Here is a 20081-nt window from a genome sequence, read left to right as displayed (position 1 = left end):
AATGTTTTGTTTGGTGTAATGCACAAATTGTAAGACAAATTTCCTTACGGACAATAAAAATTATTATTATTATTATTAAAATTATTATATTTATTATTTTCTATCTTTTGTCAATTCTTTCTCTCCTTATGTTAATAATATTCTCGATTCTTTTTCTCTTTTCTTGTACTTCAAATCTTTTCTCTCTTTTTTCTCTCACACTCTCTCTCGATTTCATTATCTCTCTTTCTCCCCCCCCCCTCTCTCTCTCTCTGTTACTTTCTCACCCCCCTCTCTCTCTCTGTCTCTCTGTTTCTCTCGCTCCCTACTTTTCTCTGACAACTTTCTCTTATCTTTCGATACTTTCCATTATATTGCCTCATTTTGTCCTCACCCTCTCTCTCTCTCTCTCTCTCCTTCTCTCTATCATGTATCTTCTCTGACTCTCTCTGTACTTTTTAGTACAGAATAAAATTGTCTGAGCACAAAAATCATTTCCATATTTGGAGTAATTGGACTTTCATTCTGGAACATAACAAACTTATTTCAAAGCAATAGACAACTAGCTAGCGGTCAGAAGATTGGCTATGAAGTTCTATTGAAAGTGTTACAACTACAGCTCATTCTTTTAGTTGGCAACAGTGAAGTTCGATTTAGCGTCCTTGGCATTGATGAGTTGATCGTAAAAACCTCCAACAGTTTTCAATTTCGTATTTTCTGGCTCCGACGTTATGACAGTGTGTTCAGAACAGCGAGTCTCAAACTTGGAGTAATACAAGCGAACATCATTCACTGGGAACCTTAATATCTATTACGTCGTCCTAATGCAAACGTATTAATAGCAAGTCTAGGGTCAGATGAGCATTGGTCAAGTGACTGGAAGTGTTCACTTTTACACGAAAACTCTCTTTTTGTTCTTGACCATTTGTTTTGAGTTTGTTAGTTCAATGTCGTTAGTTCAGACGTTATTAGTTCAGTGTCATTAGTTTAGACGCCGGTTGATTGGACGTCGGTTCAATTTTTGGTAGTGAAGACTTTGAGAAGGCTTTCGTTTGGTAGCTTGGACATCGGCTGTGCGGTCTATGGTTGTTTGTACGTTGAGTTTCTAAGTCGTAATTATGTCTTACTTTGTGCGTCTATCGTTCGGTCCAGTACAAAGTCTGCGATAAATTTCTGACACACTTCTACCGAACCATATTTGTTCAAAAGCTGGTACATGAAATTCTTGCTTTCAAAATAATATTCTTATAAAACTACTTTCGGTGCCTAATTTAAAAAAAAATCTATATTTGTTGTTAGCGCATCTCTCTTTGTTAGCTGTTCTAGCAAGTCTACTTTACCCCTCAGATTATTTAGATGTTTCTAGCTCTATTTTATTTTGTTGTTTTGTTTCTGGACTCATGTTTTATGTTTGACTTGTAAGCTGACAGTTACACGTGTCCTTGTTTGCTGAAATGAAGAAATTATTTTCATCACGCAGGTAATTTATTTAAGAATCCATTCATTACAACTTGACCACCTGTCCAATTAAACACCTGCGAATATGTAATCAAGATTGTTACAATTATTGTTGATAAAAAATTTACTTGGGCTAGTAAACTCGCAAGGTCAATGCTAAATTTATGACAGACATTGAGATTGACAGATGGGTATGCTGACAGATTGACAGATGGGTATGCTGACTGTGCTGACAGATTGCGAAGTGAGCTGACTGACTGATGGACGGACAATGAGATCCAATGCTATTATAGCTATGTAATTGACTAAGTATTTGTATAGTGGGTTTTTATACTACTCATAAGCTTCGATCAGTCGCAGGTAAGCTTAGTCTTAATCAGTGACAGACTCTGACTGTCTTGACTTTGTCTCAATCAATGACAGACTCTGAGTGTCTTGACTTTGTTTTACTCAATGACAGACTCTGAGTGTCTTGACTTTGTTTTACTCAATGACAGACTCTGAGTGTCTTGACTTTGTTTTACTCAATGACAGACTCTGACTGTCTTGACTTTGTTTTACTCAATGACAGACTCTGAGTGTCTTGACTTTGTTTTACTCAATGACAGACTCTGACTGTCTTGACTTTGTTTTACTCAACGACAGACTCTGAGTGTCTTGACTTTGTTTTACTCAATGACAGACTCTGACTGTCTTGACTTTGTTTTACTCAACGACAGACTCTGAGTGTCTTGACTTTGTTTTACTCAATGACAGACTCTGACTGTCTTGACTTTGTTTTACTCAATGACATATGGGTCGGAAATTTATATGTTAATGCTAAAAAACGTATTCCTGAAAAGAAAAGTTAAATCATGTGACATGCAGTGTATCTTGTCACATCTTTGAAACTGGACTTGTAACATATCTTGCATGCAAATTATTTGAGTCGTTACTATGTAATTAGTGGAGTAAAGATTTCTTTTATTGTATGAATATCTTTGTTTTACCAACATAATTTTATTCTCAAGTAAGTCTCTGCCTGTGTCAGGTTGTCTGTGTCAGTCCGTCGCTGTTTGTGTTACTCTGTCTCCGGGTGGGTGTGTGTGTTTGTGTATGTCGCCCATCTGTCGGGGTTATTTTCTTAACAATCTTATAAATGCCGTTGTAATGACGTAATCAAGTGCACTTTCTTATTCGCGGACGCTGGCCAGTCTTGACCACTAGTGGAGGGATCATCGTTTTACGGTGTGAAGCGTCGACCACAAACACGACAATTAAAGCGGTTAAGTAGCTGATGAAACGTCCCTGCCTTCACTGACCCCCTGCTCCGGACAGAACGAGCAAATGGACGCAGATTGTCCGAGTGTGAGTCTGTGTGTGCGTGTGGTGGTGAGTGTATCGGAGTTTGCTAATCCCTGCCACCAGAGAGTACCTGCCATTCGTTAACTAGACGAGTGCCAGATGGTGAACCCACAGCAAAGTTTTGAGATGGCTCCATTAGTAACATATGCTCATTGGAAAAGGGATTGGGGGGGGGGTCATTCTGATAAAAGATTTCTGCTGGGAGGGGAGTCATTGTAAACACGTGTTAGGTTGTGGTACGCTGGTAGTCGAAGAGTAGAGGAAAAGGAGGTCTCATTAAGATTAAAGGTGTTGAACGTGGGAAAATGGACCTAAGCTGACCACGTTTCCAGACCAGGCTGTGACTAGTTCCAGATAAGTCCTGCCATTCGCGACAACAGGTACAAAATGAATGGATCAATTAGACTTCTGCACGCTTGCGCCTTCTTGTAAAAAAAAAAAACAAAACCTATACACTAACCACTATGCCAGCAAAGTGCTTATGAAAAAAGTTTCTAACTTTTAAACGACGAGCTAATTCTCTACACATAGTGTAAAGGGGACTTATACCACCAAACTTCGAATTTCAACAGAATTCGTGTGTGTAGCGATTTCATAGTGCAACATAATTTTATTTATATAAGTCTAATTAATGTGCTGGTGACTTAATTACCTTGTTATATAAACAACCCCCCCCCCCACTGTAACACTAACTCCCTGATGAAAACGAGGCATGAACTGGTTGCAACTCAAATTTTTGCTCACGTTGTAGAAAAGGAAGTGACCCCAGTGTGACCACAAATGTCGCAAACCCTACACTTGATGACCCTTGATGCGTGGTTCTGATACAATTATTATTGCTATTGACATTTCTAGCGCATACCTCGCCACTTGGACTGTGTCCTTCATACAAACCAAGAATGTGAAGGTATTGGTTGTGTCTACGTGGATGTGTGTCGTAGTATGAGTGGGGCTGGGTTCAGGTCGGTTTCGCAGGCTTAAAGAGCTCATGTCTTTGGGTAAGTATGCTCTGGTGCTCCCGCGGTTCTACTAATGACCATAGCACTGCACGTAGCTGGAATGATTGTGTTTATATTGACGACTTAGTGTCACGGCTGTACATAGAGGGGGGAGGGTGCCTGAGTGGCACAGTGTCTTTACCCCTCCTCCCACAAAGGCATACACACTCACACCATTTCGACGAGTTGATTAACTGGATTAGACTAATGCAAAAGTTAATTAGGAAGTTGTTAATAAGTTGAGGAGACATCTGGAAATAGAGGACAGAGAGTCGGTCACCAGCCAATCACTCATTCTTGGCCATCGGTCAAAGCCCTTTCTTTTGATGCAGGGTCGCAAGTACCTTCAGCCTGACCCTATTTGGACCCTCTACAGAGGAGACGAAATACAGTACATACTAATTGAACTAATGACAAAAGTAGAGAAAAAGTTTTTAGTTCCAAAATAAATCTCCATTGAGAAACACGTAAAGAACGCTTCTGGGTTTTTGTTTTATAAACTGCTAGGTAGATATACACGTCTGGGTTTTTGTTTTATAAACTGCTAGGTAGATATACAAGTCTGGGTTTTTGTTTTATAAACTGCTAGGTAGATATACAAGTCTGGGTTTTTGTTTTATAAACTGCTAGGTAGATATACAAGTCTGGGTTTTTGTTTTATAAACTGCTAGGTAGATATACAAGTCTGGATTTTTGTTTTATAAACTGCTAGGTAGATATACAAGTCTGGATTTTTGTTTTATAAACTGCTAGGTAGATATACAAGTCTGGGTTTTTGTTTTATAAACTGCTAGGTAGATATACAAGTACACTGCACGAGTTGTTTCAATTAGTTCAATCATCTATCTCAAAGTGTTACTTAACTAGACATGTTGCTTGCTGCTAATAACAACGGAGGTTGTTTTGGTGTTTGGAGACATTATTTTTTTGAGAACCCTCTTAAAATCTTCGAGAAGAGATCAAAATAACTTCTTTAAGTTCGGCCAAACTAAAAATAGTTTTTCTTTTTTTTTTTTAAAATCTGGGATCTGTCTAGATCTAAATATAGATTTTAAAAAAGCATATTTAATCTAATAAATGGGTAACGGGGACGTTGAAGATCACGTGACTATTCTAGCTTTATTTCTGTGTTTGTGACTGTAGATTCATTGGTTTATATATTCTACAATTCAAGATTGTGATATTCACCTATTGACTAATTCCAATTGGATTTGTGTTTCTTTCTATTCTATTCAACTCATGTTACAACGTAGTGTCTATGCCCCATGTAGAATCACTGTAGCACAGCGCCCTCCTAAAGTATGGGAGTATCAATCACCATAATAGGGGTAGTCAGTAAGTAAAAGTAACCCTTTCAGACCTTGCGAAATATGTACGTTCATAGAAACAGTAGGGGTAAGGTACTATACATTCTTAGGATTTATCTGACAGACAATGTTAGGTCATAGAAACAGTAGGGGTAAGGTACTATACATTCTTAGGATCTATCTGACAGACAATGTTAGGTCATAGAAACAGTAGGGGTAAGGTACTATACATTCTTAGGATCTATCTGACAGACAATGTTAGGTCATAGAAACAGTAGGGGTAAGGTACTATACATTCTTAGGATCTATCTGACAGACAATGTTAGGTCATAGAAACAGTTGGGGTAAGGTACTATACATTCTTAGGATCTTATCTTATCTTATATAATACAGACGTTACTTCAAAAAAGAAGATGATTACGTCCTACGCGTCTTGCATTCAGTCTTGCATATTAACCAATGACCTAAATTTTGACAAGTCACTGGTTTTCCTGGCTAGCTCAGGCAACCCATTCCATGCTCTAATAACATTAGGGAAGAAGGAGCATTTGTAAATCCTTTGTCCTAGCATATGGGACGAAGAATGTGCCTTTATCTTTGTGTCTTTCTGAGTATTTTATTAAATTTTGTTTTTGTATTTGAAGATTATGGTTCAGTGTTTTATGTATAATTGCTACTTCACTTTTGAGTCTTCTGTCCTGAAGGCTTTCTAAATTGAGTGATTTATCTGACAGACAATGTTAGGTCAGAGAGACAGTAGGGGTAATGTACTATAAAGTGTTAGGAATCAAATCAAGAACAGAAAGAAATAGAAAAATAACAATTTTGTTTATTGCATTGTTGTTAATGTAAGGGTTCGAGTCAGGATTTGTTGGCTCAAGATGTGCACATTTTGTTGTCTCTCCACATTTTACAATGAGACATCTGTTGGGCCAGCTGTGTCTTCCACTTTGTTGTCTGGTGTATGTGTGAGCTTGTTGGTATCTGTGTGTGTGTGTGTGTCTGTGTGTGTGTGTGTGTGAAGGGAACGTGATTGATTTTGGGGAGGGGGGGGGTCAAATTGGAAGGAGGAAAGAAAGGGTGGATAAGGAGGCGAATTAAAAAAGGGGGTGGGGAGGGGCTTAGAAACAGATTGGATTTTGGCAGTGGCCCTGAACGTTCTTGTAGTACCCAGTGGTAACGGCTTGATATTGTAATAGACCTGCTTCTGGCTTTCTGTCCCCCACCGTTCACCCATTGGGTGTTGTTTGAGAGAATTTGTTTGTAATAACATTTTATAAGACCGAACATTTCACCATTTCCTGAACACAAACAAAAGCATAGAATGAACGGAATCATAGAATGAACGGAATCATAGAATGAACGGAATCATAGAGTGAACGGAATCATAGAGTGAACGGAATCATAGAATGAACGGAATCATAGAGTGAACGGAATCATAGAGTGAACGGAATCATAGAATGAACGGAATCATAGAGTGAACGGAATAATAGAGTGAACGGAATAATAGAGTGAACGGAATCATAGAGTGAACGGAATCATAGAATGAACGGAATCATAGAATGAACGGAATCATAGAATGAACGGAATAATAGAGTGAACGGAATCATAGAGTGAACGGAATCATAGAGTGAACGGAATCATAGAATGAACGGAATCATAGAATGAACGGAATCATAGAATGAACGGAATCATAGAGTGAACGGAATCATAGAGTGAACGGAATCATAGAATGAACGGAATCATAGAATGAACGGAATCATAGAGTGAACTGTATCATAGAATGAACTGAATAGGAACAACCTTTTTTAAAAAAAATTCCTCTTGGTAGCGTGCAAACACGTCTTGGCTGGAGGGTGGGTGGGTGGACACTGATATTGAAAACGGCTCTAACGATTTTCCTAGAAATTTGACAGTTTATGTTTATATTTGGAAAAATAATTACTAGCTAATTGGTCACAGAGGGAAAACCCTGGTTTGACCGTTTTAATATTTCAAAATATAATCCTTTAAAAATTACATTTGACTTCCGTCTATTTATATTGAACATAAGTCATTAGGAAGTCCCGCATGTGTTCAGTCAAGTGAGGAATAAGAGACTTTAAAGAACATTTTACGCGTTGTTTTATCACTAGCTGGACTGCTCCAAGTTGTGACAACACACTTATTGTAGAGACAACTTCTACAATTTATTGATTCTAAAATATCAATACCACATCTCTAACTAGATCCAGTTTTCTAGTCTAGACTTCACCTTCACCTATCCTTTAGTCTGTCTGTGTTATTATTAGAGAAATAAAGTCCTGCCTTTATCAAGTTAAAACTATTGAAAGCGTCTTTTCTTGTTAGCGTGTTGTATGACTTTGTAAGCCTTTCTTCTAGTCTCAATACTGAAACAAAAAGATAAATACTGTGACCAAGACGCCATATGCAAGACTTAAATAGTTTGTTGTATTCTGCTCATTTATGTGCCTCTCACCTTGTACCATGTGCAATGTAATATGTGCAAATAGCTGTCTCAAGAGTTTACATGTTAATTAAACTCTATTATATAAGGTTTGTGTCGGGATAATCCACTTTAACCTTGCTTCCCATGCACGCTTATTCCAACACCCCAGGCCAGCTCTGTTAGTGATAGTATTAAGTATTGAACAGTGACAATGACACTGTGACAATGACAGATGAACCCAGTCCGTCTCAATGAGACACTTATTGGTGCCATGATTTAAATATTGAGACAAACCACGGTCATGTGATTCTTGACAGCCACGAGACAGTATTGTACAGGTATAAGATTCCTATCAGTTGACTCTTTCTCAAATACATGTGAAATCAAAACAGATGTGTCCCCTCACCCTTTTTTGTGTTAGTGTTTTTTTTTTTTGTAAAAGGATCTAGTTTTTTTTTTCCTTCAAAAAGGAGGAGGGGGGGGGGCATAATAATGGTCATAGTGTACGGGCTTGGGGAAAGGAGAGGAAAGAAAGCTGGACAGTGGGTAGATCTTTGGTATAGATGAGTAGCTGACTTGGTGGACAGACCTATTGATCTACTAGAGACACATACAGTGCTCAGTGCTTCAGATCTGCGATTTCATTTTCTTTGCGTACCTTTTTTGTCTTCGTGCTCTGCCACTGTTTCAAAACCAAAGTGTTCCTATATCCATTAGTGAACTTGGATTCAGGGATGTACTTCTATCAACCGTCAGGTAAGAGTTATTTACACAATTATTACACTGCACACATACTGCTGGCGAGCAGCTAGTGTATTGGTCGAGTCCTTTCCAAGCTATTGGAATAGTTGAATAGACATTTTAAAAAGCGACCAGTAAGATAAGAATCTAGATCTTAAGCTGTACTGTAAGTAACACTGTTTCTTGAATGGTCATTTAAGTCTCTGGTGTTAATACACCCGTTGTTCTTTAACTTGTAAAACTACTTGTTATTTAGCACTATCTAGCACTAATTGCATCTTGAACTGAGTTTATGACTATTTGTTAGTTAGCATCAGTGCTTTTTTTTTTTTTTTTAATATGTTCCAGTCCTCAGTGATGGATTGCCTTCTAACTACTAAGAAATTAAAAAATAAACGTTAAAATACAAAAAAAAAGTAATAATTTTTCCCCCACATTGAAAAAGGTTCCGGTACGCAGTACCGGTGCGTACCGTCACAAAAAAGCACTGGTTAACATAATTTAGCACTTCTTGGATCTTGAGCTGCAATATAAGACTATCTAGCACTTCTTGGATCTTGAGCTGTAATATAAGACTATCTAGCACGTCTTGGGTCTTGAGCTGCAATATAAGACTATCTAGCACTTCTTGGATCTTGAGCTGCAATATAAGACTATCTAGCACTTCTTGGGTCTTGAGCTGCAATATAAGACTATCTAGCACTTCTTGGATCTTGAGCTGCAATATAAGACTATCTAGCACTTCTTGGGTCTTGAACTGCAATATAAGACTATCTAGCACTTCTTGGGTCTTGAACTGCAATATAAGACTATCTAGCACTTCTTGGATCTTGAGCTGCAATATAAGACTATCTAGCACTTCTTGGGTCTTGAGCTGCAATATAAGACTATCTAGCACTTCTTGGGTCTTGAACTGCAATATAAGACTATCTAGCACTTCTTGGGTCTTGAGTTGCAATATAAGACTATCTAGCACTTCTTGGGTCTTGAACTGCAATATAAGACTATCTAGCACTTCTTGGGTCTTGAGTTGCAATATAAGACTATCTAGCACTTCTTGGGTCTTGAGTTGCAATATAAGACTATCTAGCACTTCTTGGGTCTTGGGCTGCAATATAAGACTATCTAGCACTTCTTGGGTGTTGAGTTGCAATATAAGACTATCTAGCACTTCTTGGGTCTTGAGCTGCAATATAAGACTATCTAGCACTTCTTGGGTCTTGAGCTGCAATATAAGACTATCTAGCACTTCTTGGGTCAAGAGTTGCAATATAAGACTATCTAGCACTTCTTGGATCTTGAGCTGCAATATAAGACTATCTAGCACTTCTTGGGTCTTGAACTGCAATATAAGACTATCTAGCACTTCTTGGGTCTTGAACTGCAATATAAGACTATCTAGCACTTCTTGGATCTTGAGCTGCAATATAAGACTATCTAGCACTTCTTGGGTCTTGAGCTGCAATATAAGACTATCTAGCACTTCTTGGGTCTTGAACTGCAATATAAGACTATCTAGCACTTCTTGGGTCTTGAGTTGCAATATAAGACTATCTAGCACTTCTTGGGTCTTGAGTTGCAATATAAGACTATCTAGCACTTCTTGGATCTTGAGCTGCAATATAAGACTATCTAACACTTCTTGGGTCTTGAGCTGCAATATAAGACTATCTAGCACTTCTTGGATCTTGAGCTGCAATATAAGACTATCTAGCACTTCTTGGGTCTTGAGTTGCAATATAAGACTATCTAGCACTTCTTGGGTCTTGAGCTGCAATATAAGACTATCTAGCACTTCTATGACATTAAGCTGTAAAAGAAATTTGAGCTGCTCCACCAATTGATCGGTTCAGATAGTTGAAACTTGCTCGAGTGGAGCTGTGTCACAAAGTTTGACACATGGGAAATCACTTTCAACTATAAATGATTTGAATTTATTTTATTAGTTCGATCACTTCAATGTATCGTAAGTCACGTGTGTTTTTTTTTTTGTTCTGTTTTGTTTTGTTTTTGCATTTGTTTGCTTTACGTCAGACTATCGATAGTTTTTGTATACATACAAATGGAATTCACACATTTACATAAAACCTACAATTGTAAACACATAAATGTCTTTTCCTGAAATATTTAGTTTGGTTTATATTTCAAATTCGAATTTACATTTGAACCAAGACCAAAAAAAAAAGGGGGGGGGGGTTAATACATTGTTATTAAATAATCAAATTGTATTATATATATATATATATATATCATATTTGGAGTTTAGTTACTGTCAAAGAATGATTATATTGATATAAACTATGATCCAAAGAATCGCTGTTTCTAATTTATTCTTTATTATAAATTTATGTAGTACTTTTTTTTTTGTGGTACTTTTAACTACTAATAAATTAGTTATACACGTCGTAGAGTCAAGAAAAAAAAGCTTGACGTTGATTACAATGTGCCCCATTTCTCCAATTGCTTAGGTCCTCATCAAGTGTAAATCCGGCCCTGTAGGTAGCCCTTAATTGCCTTTATACGTTCAGCCAAGAAAATACCGCCATTTTATCAATTAAGAGTCAAGGCTTTTTCTCCATATGAAGATTTGAATCAATTCCAAAAGGCCATTTCAGGTCGATAGATGAACTGGATAAAGCTTAAATTTTACATTCTTCATTTCCTATTAGCAACTTTCTGATTGAACTGTGGGGGATGGTTGACATCGAAACAATTTCTAGTTTTCAGAACAATGCAATCAAAGGTAATTGATTAGCGAGTGCTCTTTGATTTTTAATTAGGAGGAGCACAAAATAAAAACCGTTAAATAAACAACAGCACCATTATAGATGCCCCCGCCCACCCCCTTCTAGTTTGAAGTTCTCACGACACGTGTGACGCAGCATACTGTCCACAGCCTGGACTTCAAACTGACTTAATGAACGAATTACAAGAAGTGACTAACGGAGAACAAATCTGTTCCTAAACATTTAGTCCACAGTTTTCGAGCCACCTGGAAGCGCGGTGGCTGAGCGGTAAAGCGCTTGGCTTCCGAACCGGGGGTTCCGGGTTCGAATGCTTGTGAAAACTGGAATTTTTAATTTTAGGCTTTTTTGGGCGCCTCTGAGTCTACCCAGCTCTAACGAGTACCTGACATTTGTTAAGAAAAAGTAAAGGCGGTCGGTCGTTGTGCTGGCAACATGACGCCCTCGTTCATCGTGGGCCACAGAAACAGATGACCTTAACATCATCTGCTCTAACTTTACTTTACTTTTTTTTCGAGCCACCTAGCACTCTACGTATATCTATACTATAAAGTAGAAAGTAAGGCGAATGTATGTATGTATGTATGTATGTATGTATGTATGTATGTATGTTACGAATAGAAATCGATTAGTTATTTTGATAGCTCCATTCATACTATTTTTCTAAATTGACGCATTATTATTTCGTTTAATTGTTTCCAAAACACTCTCACTGACTATATCGACAGTGATACGCAAATTAAGACCCGCGGGCCGCGGGTAACATATGGCTAGTAATAGATATTTTTATGTGGCCTATTTTTTCTCACAAATTCTATCTATTCGAAACGCCTGGAGATGCTGCTTCTGGTCTAATGGTATGGGCTTCAGAATGTCGACATGACTTAAAAGATTCGACTCTATTCTCCACATTTCTACTACAGACCCGTAGGAGGCTTCTTACAACTACTTTCATAGGACCATCACATTCACTGCTCCTCGGACCAGAACCAAAGGAAAAATCAATTCCTTTTACGTACTTTTGATGTCAACAAATTAAACACACAAAGAGAGTACTAAAAATACGTTACTATCCAGTGAACGGTTAGCCCGTGAGCCAATTGTCGTGTGAACTACTTGTCGTGAGCCAATTGTCGGGTGAACGAATTTGTAAGTGATTTGTCGTGAAACCATAGTCAGAATACGAGAGCCCTGATAAGATGATGATTAGGCCTATCTCTCAAATGATTTTTAAGTCTTTCCTATTAGTCACGTCTACAAGTATTCTTACGCATCTTTCACAACTGGGACTTCTTTCGTGACAATGATACGTCATGCCACTTTTGTTTTTCCCGATCCGGACAAGATCTTCGCCAGGCGGCTTAGCGAAGGCCAGACGGTATGCCACTTAGTCGTGACCTCCTTCAATCCGCCTACTCCACGGATGTCTTTCTGTTGTCTTCTTTTCGATTGTAATACCCGCTTAAGGCAAAGAGGTGCGCTCATATTACGGGCCTGCTCTTAGCGCCTCCGTCCGGCCCCCACTTCCAACACACAAAACCATATGTTTACCTGTTAGACTCATTATTATGTCGCCAGGAGTGTAAGGTGGTCCATGGTGAAGGGGGGGGGATTAAGGAGGGAGAGAGGGGACAAGCCAGTCGACGGATTGTTTTTTTTTCTTCTGCCAGAGTACAAAGAGGATATTAAGTTTCAACTCAAGGGACATCACCTGATGTTATATTGTGTGTGTGTGTTTTTTTTAATTCCCCTTAATGTCCAAGGATAATCTCCATACTAAAGTGATTGTTTTATTTTCCCGCGCTTTCATTCCACACAAGAACACACTCACGCGCTCCTGCGAGAATAAACACTCAGACGAACAAACAATGGTACCATCCATCGGGCACATGCTGGACAGTGGAGGTAGAAAAGCATATCAATAATTCACACCCATCTCTACCCCCCTCAACCTTGCTCCTCTCCACCTGACTCGTCTACTTAGTATAAAAATTTTAAGAGACAGCTTTCCAGGGGCGTCCCGTGTGCCAGCAGACGCAGCCTGGCTAAAGGGGGCTGAAAACTTCATCAGTATTTAATGCTCTTCAATTATGAATGGCCCGCGATTGGCCGCAACGCAAGCGGAACTGAGAGTAATCCTACAAGTTAAGAGAAACTGGGGGGATGAAGTCGCCTGACAAAGATTTTTCTCCCCGTCCTAAATGGTCGTTTGTCGTTATCTCTTCATATGAACTGACCCGGGCTACCGGCATGCATTAGTCAGCCTCACATGTGACGTTCATTGCATTGTAAAGGGAATTATTTGAATCTTGACACGTGTGATGCCATTGTTTGGATCACAGAAGTGGACAAAACGCTCTATGGTGAAATAATGTCTTTTAGTTTATGATGTATCATTATTTTGGGGCGGGCTAGGTCTATTTAAGTCAAAACTGAAATGATTATATTAACATGTGTTCTTTGTAAGTCATATCACGGGCTCACAAAGTCAAACACCTCCACAGTGCCGGCTTCCACTTGCCGCTGGCCCTGGAGAATTAATTAATAAACGACCCTGCTCGGAGACCATATGTCACATGTGTTGTCATCAAGTCACAGAACAGTATCGTGGGTCCATGTGTAAAATACTTTTTTTTTCTTTTTGTTTTAACCAAATAAAAAATATGCTGGAGTCTTAGGCTAGTAGGTTATCGTCCAAGTCTTGAACTTCGTCTCTAGGTTTTCATCTGAGTATAGGTCTTTGAATCTACCTCTACGTCCTCGTATTGTCTTCGTCTAGGACTAGATTTTTGTCTAGGCCTTTATCTAGGCCATCATCTACGTCTTCCTCTAGGTCTTTATCTAGGGGTCTTCCTCTAGGTCTTTATCTAGGGGACTTCATCTAGGTCTTTACCTAGGGGACTTTGTCTAGGTCTTTATCTAGGGGACTTTGTCTAGGTCTTTACCTAGGGGTCTTCGTCTAGGTCTTTATCTAGGGGACTTTGTCTAGGTCTTTATCTAGGGGTCTTTGTCTAGGTCTTTACCTAGGGGTCTTCATCTAGGTCTTTATCTAGGGGACTTTGTCTAGGTCTTTATCTAGGGGACTTTGTCTAGGTCTTTACCTAGGGGTCTTCGTCTAGGTCTTTATCTAGGGGACTTTGTCTAGGTCTTTATCTAGGGGTCTTTGTCTAGGTCTTTACCTAGGGGTCTTCATCTAGGTCTTTATCTAGGGGTCTTTATCTAGGGGTCTTCGTCTAGGTCTTTATCTAGGGGTCTTCATCTAGGTCTTTATCTAGGGGTCTTCGTCTAGGTCTTTATCTAGGGGACTTTGTCTAGGTCTTTATCTAGGGGGTCTTCGTCTAGGTCTTTATCTAGGGGACTTTGTCTAGGTCTTTATCTAGGGGACTTTGTCTAGGTCTTTACCTAGGGGACTTTGTCTAGGTCTTTATCTAGGAGACTTCGTCTAGGTCTTTATCTAGGGGACTTTGTCTAGGTCTTTATCTAGGGGACTTTGTCTAGGTCTTTATCTAGGGGACTGTCTAGGGGACTTTGTCTAGGTCTTTATCTAGGGGCCTTTGTCTAGGTCTTTATCTAGGGATCTTCGTCTAGGTCTTTATCTAGGGGACTTCATCTAGATCTTTATCTAGGGGTATTCGTCTAGGTCTTTATCTAGGGGTCTTCGTCTATGTCTTTATCTAGGGGTCTTTGTCTAGGTCTTTACCTAGGGGTCTTCATCTAGGTCTTTATCTAGGGGATTTTATCTAGGGGTCTTCGTCTAGGTCTTTATCTAGGGGTCTTCATCTAGGTCTTTATCTAGGGGTCTTCGTCTAGGTCTTTATCTAGGGGACTTTGTCTAGGTCTTTACCTAAGGGTCTTCGTCTAGGTCTTTATCTAGGGGACTTCGTCTAGGTCTTTATCTAAGGGTCTTCGTCTAGGTCTTTTTCTAGGGGACTTGTCTAGGTCTTTATCTAGGGGTCTTCGTCTAGGTCTTTATCTAGGGGTCTTCGTCTAGGTCTTTATCTAGGGGACTTCGTCTAGGTCTTTATCTAGGGGACTTTGTCTAGGTCTTTATCTAGGGGACTTCGTCTAGGTCTTTATCTAGGGGTCTTCGTCTAGGTCTTTATCTAGGGGTCTTTGTCTAGGTCTTTATCTAGGGGACTTTGTCTAGGTCTTTATCTAGGGGTCTTCGTCTACTTCTTTATTTAGGGGACTTCGTCTAGGTCTTTATCTAGGGGTCTTCATCTAGGTCTTTATCTAGGGGTCTTCATCTAGGTCTTTATCTAAGGGTCTTCATCTAGGTCTTTATCTAGGGGTCTTCATCTAGGTCTTTACCTAGTTATTGACTAGGTTTATGTCTTCGTCCTTGTCCCCAGGGCCGGCCCTACAGGTTGCGGGGCCCTATGCGAAACGGATTGCGCGGGGCCTTATTTGGGTTGTGATAAGGACAATAAGTGAAAATTAAGATTTTGTATTAGAAAATAAATTCGTCTTTGCATTTTATTTATAGTTTACTAAGTACAAAATCACTGTCAAATTAACTTTACGAGCCATCTACAGTAGATAGTAGTTTTCCAACAAAAAGCCGATAAACATTCAGATCTGCCTTTTAGATTTACTACTGACTAGCAAAATATCGCTTTTGTTTTGTTTTTTTCTAATAGGTCGAGATAAATTTAGTATTAAATCTATATTTGTATGCCAGTTACTATTAAAGTAAATAAAGTATTTGAACTTCTTGTTTTGGTTAAAATTGGGCTTATTATTTCATTTTTATTAAATGAAAGCTGACAATGCCGTTTTTTTTTTAAATCGCGAGTTGTAGGATTGGCGTTTTCCATATTGAATGATATCCCAAAATGACAAATTTTTCTGTTTTAAGGAGATTTGCATCAGTTTTCAGAAGATTTTAATAATTTCAGAAGATTCGCATGCTTTTTTTCTTATATTTTATAATTTCAGGAGAATTCCAGGAACCCTTTAATAATAAGTTAAAATTGTTTAATTTAATAATTTACACCTAGAATTCGCATCGCGCGGGACCTATGAAAGTGCGGGGCCTACTGCGGCCGCATAGGTTGCAGTGGCCTAAGACCGGCCCTGCTTGTCCCTGTCTACACAACTATGTGTCATAATCTTTGAAGGCTGGAATATAGGTGTAGATATCTAGCCTATATATAAATGTCAGAAGTAATGTCTCACTCAAACAGTAGTCGCATTAGCTAGCCCGCTTGCAGTGCAATACTAAAAGAAACAAAATGAATAAGTTTCCAATTCTTGAACCCTAAAGCTAAGTTCCTGTTTTTTCTTTTCACTCCTATCACTCCTTGGTACATATTCTAAGACCGATGGTTAATGAGGCTGTCCTGTAGCACATCGACCCAACCGACTTTACGGTAATCTCAATTACCCATTATACCTGGGTGGACTCAGGGGCGTCCAAAAAATCGAGAAGATTCGAACCCGGGACCTCTATTTGTAAGCCAAGCGCTTTACCATTCAGTCACCACGCGCTCTTAAGTAAATTTAGTGAGTATTTAATTAAAATCTATCTGCGTTATGGGTCGGATATGGCCAGCGGCCTGAACACATCTAGCTTATATGACCTGCGGCCTGTAGGCTGGACACCTCTAACTTGTTTGACCTGCGGTTTGTAGGCTGGACACCTCAAATGTGTATGACCTGCAGCGTGTAAGCTGGACACCTCTTAGATCTACGATGTTTCCAATCTGTAATGAGAAATGTTTGCTCATGTCATAGTGGAAAAAAATAGATTAAGTGGCCGAGATGCTAAATATCTTTAAAAAAAAAAAAAGGATGTCAACATCTGTTTGAAGGGGTTAGACAGAGTGATGGCGGCAGTGGTGGAGGACATTACATGTGTTGCATCATGTCCAGCGTCCACGTAACAGCCCCCCAAAACAACAGATGTTTTCTTTGTGCTGCTAAATGATGACAACAACACGCCACGTGGTTCAATTCCTTACTCCATCGAGGTGTCTGTATTATATTGACTCCATCGAGGTGTCTGTATTATATTGACTCCATCGAGGTGTCTGTATTATATTGACTCCATCGAGGTGTCTGTATTATATTGACTCCATCGAGGTGTCTGTATTATATTGACTCCATCGAGGTGTCTGTATTATATTGACTCCATCGAGGTGTCTGTATTATATTGACTCCATCGAGGTGTCTGTATTATATTGACTCCATCAAGGTGTCTGTTGGATATTGACTCCATCGAGGTGTCTGTTGGATATTGACTCCATCGAGGTGTCTGTATTATATTGACTCCATCGAGGTGTCTGTTGGATATTGACTCCATCGAGGTGTCTGTATTATATTGACTCCATCGAGGTGTCTGTATTATATTGACTCCATCGAGGTGTCTGTATTATATTGACTCCATCGAGGTGTGTGTATTATATTGACTCCATCAAGGTGTCTGTTGGATATTGACTCCATCGAGGTGTCTGTTGGATATTGACTCCATCGAGGTGTCTGTATTATATTGACTCCATCGAGGTGTCTGTTGGATATTGACTCCATCGAGGTGTCTGTTGGATATTGACTCCATCGAGGTGTCTGTTGGATATTGACTCCATCGAGGTTTCTGTATTATATTGACTCCATCGAGGTGTCTGTTGGATATTGACTCCATCGAGGTGTCTGTTAGATATTGACTCCATCGAGGTGTCTGTATTATATTGACTCCATCGAGGTGTCTGTTGGATATTGACTCCATCGAGGTGTCTGTAGGATATTGACTCCATCGAGGTGTCTGTTGGATATTGACTCCATCGAGGTGTCTGTTGGATATTGACTCCATCGAGGTGTCTGTTGGATATTGACTCCATCGAGGTGTCTGTATTATATTGACTCCATCGAGGTGTCTGTATTATATTGACTCCATCGAGGTGTCTGTATTATATTGACTCCATCGAGGTGTCTGTTGGATATTGACTCCATCGAGGTGTCTGTATTATATTGACTCCATCGAGGTGTCTGTATTATATTGACTCCATCGAGGTGTCTGTTGGATATTGACTCCATCGAGGTGTCTGTATTATATTGACTCCATCGAGGTGTCTGTATTATATTGACTCCATCGAGGTGTCTGTTGGATATTGACTCCATCGAGGTGTCTGTTGGATGTTGACTCTATCGATGTGTCTGTAGGATGTTGACTCTATCGATGTGTCTGTATGATATTGACTGTATCGAGGTGTCTGTAGGATATTGTTATGGAGGTATTGATTATTGATGTGCACCCTTACTTCCATTCCTTATTTCCTGAGACTGTGCTCAACATTTGTTTAGCCTGAAAGGAGGAGGAGGAGGGGGTACACTTTCAACACCCGTGCTACGGGCCGCATGGTCAAGTGCAATAGAACTGAGATACACTGGCTGCATTAGTTAGTATGGACAGGAGTTTCAAGAGCAACGCGCCACTCTCCGGATAATGTCTGCAGGTTGTAGTTTTGTCATCACTGTCCTACGATTTAGTTTTGCCGACAGCGTTTGAATTTTTTCACTTACCTTATCAACCATCCCCATCCCATTTGCTATGTTTGATACCATTGTGTCTCTTCTACTCATTATTAATGTTAGACATGACCAAACAATAAGCTACCAATATGTATTAAACTTTTTTTTTAAAATGCAAATGTTCATGTCAAGCCACGCCTACTCGACCCTGATTGGATTATATAAACCCCCTTTTTTTTTTCTCTTTTTTTTTCTCTCCCAGCAACCAATCCTCTTTTGATTTGCTTCCAACTGTGACGATTAAAAAAAAAGTTGATCTTAACGGCTGATCGCCTCCCCTGGCTTTGCTCTGATCGAGTTTATAACAAATGACACAATAAACACCGTGACTGATTCTTGAATCTGCTGCGTTTAACGAGGTGAGACGTGTATTCTTTTTTCTTACATGGCAGACGACAAGACGCACGTGGCAGAGCAGGGTCAGGGTCATTGAACAATGCCGTACAATGTGTTTATACCATAGTCCTCGTGCTGGTATCGGTACAATAAAAGTTGTCATATAGTTACGTTCGGAGACAATGCGATTGTCGAGGCTTACAGATTCACAGACAGGGGGACAGACAGGCTTGACGTGTGGCCAGTACAACTCCTCAGTTTAGTTGTTGTTGATTTATGAATTTATGATGTTTTGTTTTTTGTTTTACAAGTTTTTTTTACGTTCCTTGAAGATCATCCTTTGTCAAACTTCCCTCAGGACGACGGGGGGTGGCAGCGACAGGGTATAATTCCGGGACCACCGAGAAGCGGGCATACCGCACGACCGAACAGCCATCCTTTCGTATCCTCTTTCCAAATATGTCCTGGATGAATGTGATACATGTTGGAGCCTACCATGAGGGGGGGGGAAGTACCCATTTCAGGTCTTGCGATGTGTAGGACAGATAATGTATAGGACAGATAATGTATAGGTCTTTTTTTTTTCTATGGCTGACAGATAACATGGGTGTCAAGTGGGCAACTCAACGACCAACCGCATTGTCTTTACCCAACTAATGTCTGGTAGGCCTACCTATTACTCCATTACATCCATGAGCAGGCCCTACAGAACATCAACTTTATACACCTCCAACAACGATAGTTAACGATGCGGCTCCAAAGGGCGGAAAGGCGACACTCTTTCCCATAGCCCCAAGTCTAACACCCTGAAACGAAAGACAACCTAGATCTAGCGATGCCGCTACAATAAAGAACATTTCATTAACGACACCCATACCTTAATATCAGCCTACTTAATAAATAAAACTACGTACTTACGTATCGTTAAAACGGGGAAACAGACAATCAGCTAACACAACAGCTCTTTCTCATGACGTAAACACGCAAATACACAATATTCTAGCGAAAAAAAACGCGCCTAGTGCAAACTACTTCCCATACACTAAAACACAAATATTAAACACAAAAAGAAAACTTCACGCGCGCACGACAAATGGGAGATTTCATTTAGTTTATTTTTACAAAGCTTATATCAACTCTGCCTGGTAAAACGTTTGTATGCGTTATTTCTCCGACACCCAATCATGGATCAAGCGGA

The 20081-nt window shown here is 39.6% G+C and overlaps 1 protein-coding gene and 1 long non-coding RNA gene across 4 annotated transcripts in view; one reads left to right on the top strand and one right to left on the bottom strand.

Moving 5' to 3' along the window:
* LOC106071291 (protein CBFA2T1-like) overlaps positions 1-20081 on the top strand; it is a 68571-nt gene that overhangs the window by 13364 nt on the left and 35126 nt on the right. The window contains exon 1 of one of the 3 annotated variants that reach the window (XM_056034920.1): positions 18750-18906. The exons of the other annotated variants lie outside the window; for them this stretch is intronic. The gene's annotated coding sequence lies outside the window, so the exon portion shown is untranslated. Of the gene's footprint in view, positions 1-18749; positions 18907-20081 lie in introns of those variants that run through there. 3 annotated transcript variants of the gene reach the window in all.
* On the bottom strand, positions 15648-19838 carry LOC129927226 (uncharacterized). The gene is made up of 3 exons (XR_008778839.1): positions 19557-19838; positions 16467-16725; positions 15648-16322 (listed from the first exon to the last, which is right to left on the bottom strand). It is a non-coding gene; the product is annotated as an uncharacterized LOC129927226 (long non-coding RNA).

This window comes from Biomphalaria glabrata, chromosome 7 (genome assembly GCF_947242115.1).
Source record: "Biomphalaria glabrata chromosome 7, xgBioGlab47.1, whole genome shotgun sequence".
NCBI classification, from domain to species: Eukaryota; Metazoa; Mollusca; class Gastropoda; family Planorbidae; genus Biomphalaria; species Biomphalaria glabrata.
The sequence above is the reverse complement of the archived record's forward strand: the minus strand, read 5'-3'. Positions and strand labels throughout refer to the sequence as shown.